Consider the following 9,780-nt stretch of genomic DNA (forward strand, 5'->3'; position numbering starts at 1 on the left):
AAGCGTTGATTCTGCTATAGCATTAATGGTTACAAAAATTCCCGTTTTAATGAATTCCACTTCCCAAATATTCAATTGATGAATAAATGGCAAGTGGGGGGACTATCTGTATTGGGAAAAATTGAGTTTACATATTAAAGTGATTGGAAAATGACGTGTCATGACACGTAGACTGGTCAAAGAGTTATGATTGGCAAAAGATGCACGAGTTGCAACAGATACGAGCAGAGGCATAAGAGGAGGCACGAGCGGATACTCAAATGATTCAACGCTCGTACCTATTTAAGTCCATGAATCAAGGAGAATGAATTTGACAGCACAAGAGAGTACAAATACAATATTTAATGAGCATTAAATACTAAAAACGTTAGAGAATCTGTATTAAAATACAATGATTATATAACGTAGCATTTAATGTCTTTAATTATCTATAATGGCCTTATTATGACAAAGGCAAGACGCATATTTCCAAGATAGCTATAAAAGGGAAATAATGGGTCAATTTTAAGGACACAAAAAATATCTGAATACATTGGTGTACTTTATCTTCTTCTAATTATCTTATTGCTAGCCAAATTACTTTCTTTTATACATTTTTTGATTATCAGTAACCCGAGTTCTTCTAAATTAAAGCTTTGACCGAAATTCCACTTTTTGGTTAAACACACTATTTTAGTGCTTACCTTACTATAAAAGGACAGCAGTTAATCTCATTAATTTGCATGAGTCACATGCATAGGGTCTTTTTACCCATTTTCTAGAATTACTCCCTTAGGTTTCAAATATTAGTCATTTTAATATACTCATATATTTCAAAATGTATGATGTTTTAGAAAAATAAGAAGTCATATATTGCTTCTGTTTTTTTCTTTAGGGTCAAATATATTCTCCTTGTTCTAATTAGTGAAGCATTGATTAAGTGAAACGCTGGAGAGAAAAATAGAAATTTAGACATATACTCATTATAAATAATTAAGCGCCGACGAAATATCTTTAATTTTTGAATGAGTATACAAAAATCTTAAAAGACTTAAAATATGGACCTTTAATAATTAGGTAGTACTTTTCTACTAGTATTTTTGAAAGTGGAGAGTGCGTGGTATTGCTCAAAATGGCTTAATTGAGAACATACAATAATATCTTCCAATTTCCAACTTCCAACAAACTATGCGAAGTATCTTACAAAATTAAATTATAATAAACTCCAAACGTTTGAATTGTGTATAGTTAATGAAGGTAATAACGAGGGTTGTCTCAACAAAAATGGATGCATTTAGTAAAGATAGCAACTATATATATGAGCCGCTAACATCAAAATTTTAATATGAAGGACCAACCATATATAGTACTAGGTCTCAATTGGCTGCAAAAAAAAGTAATACGAAATTCCACACAATCAAAAGCATCTTTCGAAAACAGTCCCCTAACAAATTAAAACCCAAAAAAAAAAAAAAAAATTGATATGGAGAATATCAAAACTAAAACCTAAATTAAGACTTAAGGCAACGAAAATAATATTGTTTCTTGAGTTCATCCCTTGGAGTTCTTGATTCTTTCCTCATGGAAAAAATCAAGCAAAACAGTAATCTTGCATTTAAGGCATTTTGGCTCATGCACTGATAACATAACATACACTAAACATCTAGGGCATCCCACAAGCATCATGGAAGTTGTCTCTGGGCTGCTAGGGTAACCGATAAACTGATCGTCGGGGCTCGGTTCTCGAGAAACACATGAGCTGGCTGCTGGTGATGATCTCTCCATTGAAGAAGAAGAAGATGATGATGATCTGCTTGGTGAAGGTGAAACTCCTCTTGCAAAAATTGCCCTTGGTGGTGATAAGTTCAGCTTCAAGTCAAGCATTGCATGCCTCTCCTTGTTATAGTTCATTTTATTTTCTTGATACTTCAGCCCACAAAATCCTATATTCATATATATAATAATAAAATATTATAAAAAGAAATAAATAACTGCTTAAATTAAAAATTGCTGAAAGATGTAAAATATATGTATAATTTACGCAAATATGCATATAACCATGTATAGATAGTGTATAATTTATGTATATCAGCTTGAAAAATAAAATAGTTGAATCTGGTCATGAGTTATTTTTGTAAAGATCCCATAATAAAAGAATTAACCTAAATAGATATGAGAGAAAAGAACCAAGATTAAGAATAAATAAATAAGTAAAAGAGGTGTGACCATGTCAAGAAGATTAAATTACCTTGATAAGAAGAGTTGACAATTTACTTAATAGTAGATCAAGATTTGTAGCCAATGTAGAGAGTGAGAATTGAGGGGAAGAAAGTAAGCTTGGAGTGGGAGGAAAGAGCTTAAGTTGGCCAAGATTTATATAGTAAGTTAGAAGAAAAGAGAAGTAATGAGGTTTATTTAGTGCAGAATTAATTGTGATTGCAACTTGCAGGATACAATAGGACTACGTGGAATATTATTGAGAAGACTAGAGGAGTTGAATACTCTAACTTGAGGTACAATGTAACGAAGAAGAATTCGGTAAAGCAGTTAAAAAGAGTAAATTTCGTATGGCAGATAAATAGCGGTTTGAATTATTAGGTTCGTGAAGATTTTTGGGATAGTAAATTTTTGCAACTTTATATAAAGTCCTTTGATATTTTAATAAAGCTGAGGGACGATTTCATTAAAATCTAGGAAAATATCGCTTTCTAAGGAGTAGTGGTGGCAAAATGATTTTAAAAATAATAATTAACTATCCATATTATACGCTAACTATCCAAGCGTGCATGTATCTCTATCATCCCACCGATAGCCCTCGATAGCGCCCAGCCGCATGCAGATGCTAACAGCGCCGCGCACGCAGACCCTGATGCCAAAGACAAGGTTGCTGCCAACGGATCTGTTTCTACCTTGTAGAAAACTAAGTAGGCGTTTGGACATAAGAATTGTAAAATTCCAAAAAATGGGAAAAATGTTTTTCACCTGAAAATGGTATTTGAAATTTGGAGTTGCGTTTGGACATAAATTTCAGTTTGGGTTGTTTTTGATGTTTTGTGAGTGAATATTTTAAAAAACAGCTTTTTGCAGTTTTTCAAATTTTCCAAAATTTCCAAAATGCATCTTCAAGTGAAAATTAAAAATTTTATGAACAAACGCTGATTTCGGAAAAAAGTGAATTTTTTTTTGGAAAAAGGAAATTTATTTTTATGTCCAAACGAGCTCTAAGTCCTTTTCATTGTAAATATAGAGTAGCTTTATTTCATGTACTTCCATTGTGTTTCTCTAGCTTAGTTAGGTCAGGAACTGTAACTTTGTTTTATTCTTCTTAAGCATTACTAGGGGGAATCAAGCAATCAAACTTTCTAGCAAGCAAACAATTCTCTGTACTAGTGTCTTTCTCCCTTGACACCGTGTTGCTTTTCTGTAATAGCTTTCATTAATACAATCGAGCTTTCTTTCATTCTCAATTCTTATTTTTGTTCTCTCAATTGCTCTTGATATTGATTTTCCCGTATGACACTGACAATGTCGTCTAGCTTATGGAGGGGACCTCAGTTGGCAAATAGTAACTGTACTGATGTTAATTGCTTAGCCTTACGTTCCCTTCCCTAGCCCTTCCAAGGAATCTAAGGAAGGTGTTGCATAACAGTAAATATGTCAAGAGATACTTGCCTTTTGAAGTACATGATTCTCAGCTTGCTACTAGAGGTAATATGTATCCTTTCCTAAAAGTTGTGGGGATATTTGTCAGCCTATGAGTGACTATCTAATTCGAGTTTTAAAAAAAATCAGGGGAAACCTCATCTTCCTGCTAATGGTGGCAAAATCTTATATTACTCCTACTCAAGTGAAGTGTATCAAATATAAGTCAACATAATTTAGAAAATCTAAATTTTCAATGCAGTGGATAAATCAACATATATGATATAACATTAACAATGAATCTACTAAATCATCCCTTTAAAAATGAGATGAAAACTATAACATTTGAAAACCAAAATGAAGAGACACACGCAGTACACACACAATAAAAATGATAATGTATACGGGTAAAACCGGGCTGTAACGATCCGACCGGTCGTTTTGAGCTCCAGTGCGTTGTTCGGCGGTTTGAGGTCATGAGCAGCTTCACTTCAGGTACTATGACTTGTACGCGTGATCGGAATTGAGTTTCGGGAAGTTCGGAGTTGAATTGGAAAGAAAATTCTCATTTCGAAAGTTTTATGTTGGAAGAATTGACTAAGATTGAATTTTAGAGTAAACGGCCTCGAAATCGAGATTTGAAGGTTCCAGCAGGTTCATATGATGATTTCGAACTTGGGCATACATTCGGATCGGGTTTTGGATGACTCGGGAGCGTTTTGACACCTATTGTGAAAGTTAGCATTTTGGAAAAATTTCATAAATTTGGGTTGCATTTCAATGTTATTGATGTCTGTTTGGAATTTTGAGTCTGAGAATAGCTCCGTATGGTGATTCCGGTATTGGGAGCGCGTCCGTAAATGGATTTAGAGGTTCGTAGGTCATTTTGGAGTCGTTTGGCGAAAGTTAGAAATTTGAAGGTTTTTGAGAAGTTTGACCGGAAGTGGACTTTTTGATACCGAAGTCGGATTCTGATTCCGGAAGTTGGAGTAGGTCGGTAATGTCAATTGTGACTTGTGTGCAAAATTTGAGGTCAATCGAACGTGATTTGATAGGTTTCGACATCGAATGTAGAAGTTTGAAGTTCTAAAGTTCATTGTGCTTGAATTGTTGTGCGATTCATGGTTTTATCCTTGTTTGATATGATTTGAAGCCTCGAGCAAGTCCACATTATGTTTTGAAACTGGTTGCTGTGATTGGACGGGGTCCCAGGGCCCTCGGGTTGATTCCGAATGGTTAACGGATTGAATTCGGCCTTATGAAGATTTGCTAAGCCTGCTGTCATCTGGTGTAACCACACCTACGAGGCTTTGGCCGCAGGTGCGGAGCCACAGAAGTGGAAAAGGGGCGCATATGCGGTTTGGTGGGGAAGTTCTAAGACCGCAAATGCGGTCATCTCACCGTACAAGCGAGACCGCACCTGTGGAAGGGAAGGCGCAGAAGTGGAAGTGGGCAGCTGGAGGACAGACAAAACGGTAGTTGGGCTGCACCTGCGGATTGGTTGTTGTTGCTGTGATTGGACGGGGGCGCAACTGGTTGCTCCGCACTGGCTTCTGTAAGTGGGTGCAACTGGTTGCTGTGATTGGACGGGGTCCTAGGGCCCTCGGGTAGATTCCGGATGGTTAACGGATTGAATTCGGCCTTATGAAGATTTGCTAAGCCTGATGTGCGGTAGTTGGCCGCAGGTGCGGAGCCACAGAAGTGGCAAAGGGGCGCATATGCGGTTTGGTGGGGAAGTGCTAAGACCGCACATGCGGTCATCTCACCGTACAAGCGAGACCGCACCTGTGGAAGGGAAGGCGCAAAAGTGGAAGTGGGCAGCTGGAGGACAGACAAAGCGGTAGTTGGGCCGCTCCTGCGGAACCGCAGAAGAGGTCAAGTGACCGCATGTGCGAAATCGGGGTTGGCACTGTCTTCTTTAAAAATGGGGGTTTGGCTCTATTTCATTTCATTTTCGCCTATGAGAGCCAATTTTGGAGCACATTGGAGTGCAATTTTCATCAATCATAATGGGGTAAGTGCTTTCTTCACAATTTTGAGTTAAATACATGAGTTTACATAGATTTGAACATGGAAGCTAGTAGAAATTGGGGTTTTGGTGAAAAAACCTAGAATCATATATATTTGGATTTTTACCGCGAATATTGGATATGGAATTGAGAATAAATTATATATTTGAGTTCTTGATGTCATGGGCAAAGTTTATCTTCGAAAATTTTCGGAATCCGGGCACGTGGGCCCAAGGGTGATTTTATCGACTTTTCAAGCGGAGTTGGGAATTGTTGTAAATAGGATTATAATGAGTATTTGAGTAAATATTAATAGGTTTGCATAATTATTGACTAGTTTTGCAGCGTTGGACAAGGTTTGAGTCGTCGGAAGGGCTTGAGAGTCGGTTATGGAATTTCAGAGCGAGGTAAGTCTCCTTTCTAACCTTGTAAGAGGGAATTAATCCTATAGGTGAACTAAATTATTATGTGCTTCTATTTTTGGGGGCTACATACACACGAGGTGACGAGAGTCTGTACGTAGCTATTAGTTATGCCTATGTCCAGGTAGTTTTAGGCTTACAACATGCCTTGTTGATATTGTTGTTAAATTATGTTTATTGTTTGTCTTAAGCAGAAGCGAGATTGAGTTAACATATTAAATATTTTTTGAAAGGAGTTGAAATTGAGGAAAGACTGGGAACTTAAAAGCATTCATTTGAAATTTGTAATTTAAAGAGAATCAAGGAATACCTTAATTACTTAAGAAATCTATGTGTAACTGCTGTCACACCTCCTTTTTGCGCGCCCGCCCCGAAGGGTAAAAATGCGCGAGGGAGTTTTTTCAATTTAAGTGACAATATTCGAAATGAGATTATTTATTTAATTCAGAGTCGCCACTTGGGAAAGGTTTGGTTTTTGGTGTCCCAAGTCACCGGTTTATCTTGAATCCCAAATCGAGGAAATTTTTGACTTTTCCAAATGAAGTCTGCGAACCAGAAATTCTAAGTAAGGAATTCTGTTGACCCGAGGGAAGGTGTTAGGCACCCTCGAATCCCGTGGTTCTAGCACGGTCGCTTAAATTGTTATAATGGCTAAATATCTGATTTAAATACATGTTATGACTTACGTGCTTTTATTAAGTTTAAACCGCTTTTATTATTATCATTTATTTTTATAGAATTGCAACGTCGTGAAAATGCATCTCGAACCACGTCACAATCAATGCACCCGTGGTCGTCGACACATTTTGACTCCGTTGAGATTTGGATTTGGGTCACATCAATGTGCACCCGTGTTTAAGAAGGTTAAATTATTAAAGGTGCGCCTAAAGCAACTAGCGTATTGTTATTTTGGGAAGGCCGTAAAATTCGCTAAACGGCCTGTCCCGAATTCTAAGCATTTTAATATATACATTTAGAGGGCCCCGCATCTTGTGCATTTTTATTTGTCGAGGCTCGTCTCATTTTTATTTAAAAGGATAAACCTACATTGACTATATTTTCTATTAAGTTCATCTCTAAAATAAAAGAAAATCTCTTAATTAATTACATGCTAAAACGTAACTTATTAGTTACTAGTTTACGGCTAATGCGAATGGAAAGTTGCGACCGAGTTTGTACAAAGAAAAACTGCTTTCATTCTATATTCTATTATTCAATAATACTAAACGTGAGATTGACACACCATAATATCAAAACAGATTAACTATTCTTTGATTAATTTGAACTAACGTTATTAGATGAAGAAGTTATACATATGCGACATCATTACTCATTTAATCAATCAACTGCATCTTTATACAAAGAAAAGAAAATTATATTCAAACAAAAATCTAAACAGGAGGGATTCAACAGGAACAAAGCCTGATTAATATTTCATTTCTCTTCAATCCGAGAGTATACAAATGTGTACCTGGAAATGGCAGTACAAGAACAAAAGAAGGAGAAGTCAGCAGCAATAATAACACAGCAACAGCAGGTCCAGCAACATCGCAGACCAGTAAGAACCAGTAGAATAACCCAGCGACGGATTGAAAACTCAGCAATACCAAAGTGCAATTGTAGTCAAAACAGAAGAGAGACGGATACAAGATGCAGTAATTTACTGATTTTCAATAACACTCGAGAAAAGACAAACGAAATTTATTCAAGTAGAAGTTCAAGTTGTCTTTCTCTTTTACTCTCTAACACTCTTGAAAATTTCCAGAATGTATTACTCTCAAAAATATTCTCCCAGTAATCTCTAAGTCCCCCTTAATCTTCAAGTTCTAGTCTAAGTTTTTCTCCAAGTCTAGTCCTCCTCTTTCAAGTCAAGAATGACTCTATATATAGCAAGACAAGTCTTCAATTCCCAATCCCAAATTATTCCCCCAATGGCATGCTTTGTCCCACTACTTAATGTTTTCTTTATTTTAAACTTTGTCCTCCATGCCTACATTAAATAAATACCACATTCCCAACCCATTACAATATGTCCCCCATGCCTACATTAAACAAGTACAAGATTCCTCCCCATTATGTTTTGTCTTGTCCCCCATTATGTTAAACAATTATATCAAAAAACCCACCCCATTATATTTGTCCCTCATGCTTAACATAAAGAATCAAAATAATGTTCAATTACCAAACTACCCCTCCGACCTTATTGCAATTACAAATCTACCCCCGAATGCAATGCAATTTACCAAATTACCCCCATCAGCTCTAAACACTCAATTAATCATAACTTGACCAAAATATAGTCAAGATGACAAATTTCTCAACAATCTTCAACAACAATTATATGAACACGATGAACAACACAACTCAAAATTAATGGAATGAATTAACCATATCGGGAACCAATCCTGGTTAATTTAGACCATGAATGTATGAGCAAGAACACAACAATACGAACAACAAAACACATGATTCAAACTAAATTAACAAATCAAAGACAAACATAAACTCACATTAAATCACTGGATCTAAACATGAACTTCAAACAAAGATGAACATGAATTAAATCTATTTTTAGCAACAAACATGACGGATTCACATGACTCAAACAACATTAATGATTTCTGGAAAATACATAACAACATGAAACAAATTGAAGAAATAATTAATTAAATTTCAATTTGAATCTAACAAACATTAAACTAACCAATATTCACTTAAACAATAATACAAACATGAAATAACATGAAAAACAATTAATTAATCTTTCATTTGGAATCTGAAAAATTAATTTAACAAACAACACATGAACTAAAAATTAATTCAAACGATAAACAAAACAAACATTTGCCGATTTAGATTCGAAAATATCAAAACAAAATACGGACAAAATAAAACTCGAAAATCTACTAACCGGATCGAAACGACGAACAAATGACTAAACCAACAACGAACTTGACGAGCCTCGACCAAAGCTCGAACCAACGATGACGAACGCGATTAAGAAGTAACTGAAGAAGCTGGACGGGACAGTAGCAAAAAATCCGGACGATGAAGCAGTAGCAAAACGGGACGACGAAGGAAGCAGAAGCAGCTAATGACGATGAAGCTGCAGCGACATGGACGACGAGGACGAAGGAAGCTGAAGCAGCAATGCGGAACGGAGGAGCTGGAGGATGAAGCAATAGCCGAAGAAGATGAAACAGTAGCTCGGAGGAAGATGAAGTGAGGCAGAACAGGAGCAGCCGGAGGTCGACGACGGGGAGCAGCCATGGCGGACAACAGTAGCTCGGAGGTGACGCAGAAACTGTGCACGCGTGGGGACTGCCGGACTGGTTTGGGTGGTGTCGAAACAGTGGCAGCTACCATGTGAGAGCATCGAAGCTCAGCCATGGTTGGACATGGCAGAAGCTCGAACGGGGACGATGAAGTGGATAACGGGGAAGATGTGCTCGTGTGAATGTGTTGACGCAGCTGTGTGTGTGTGCGTCGATGAGGAGCTTGGAGGTGGAGGGTGATGAAGCTTGGTGAGGGCAGCCATGGCTGTGTAAATGGAGATGGAGAAGAAAAGAGTAAGAGAGGGGGCGGGTGGTTTTTTTTTTTGTGTTTTTAGAGTTTTTTATTTTGTGTTGTGTTTTGAAAAATGAAGAAGGGTGTTGGGTATTTGGGTTAATGGGGCGGACCGGGTCGACTCGGTCTGAAGTGGACTGGGTCATGGAGAAGATTGGGCA

General features: G+C 37.1%; 1 long non-coding RNA gene across 1 annotated transcript; it reads right to left on the reverse strand.

Annotated features, from left to right (window-relative positions):
* Window positions 1-1,249: 1,249 nt before the first annotated feature.
* On the reverse strand, window positions 1,250-2,361 carry LOC104229246 (uncharacterized). Its single transcript, XR_711570.2, has 2 exons — window positions 2,228-2,361; window positions 1,250-1,922 (listed from the first exon to the last, which is right to left on the reverse strand). It is a non-coding gene; the product is annotated as an uncharacterized lncRNA (long non-coding RNA).
* Between the last annotated feature and the right edge of the window lie 7,419 nt (window positions 2,362-9,780).

Source organism: Nicotiana sylvestris, chromosome 11, assembly GCF_000393655.2.
Source record: "Nicotiana sylvestris chromosome 11, ASM39365v2, whole genome shotgun sequence".
Lineage (NCBI taxonomy): Eukaryota > Viridiplantae > Streptophyta > Magnoliopsida > Solanales > Solanaceae > Nicotiana > Nicotiana sylvestris.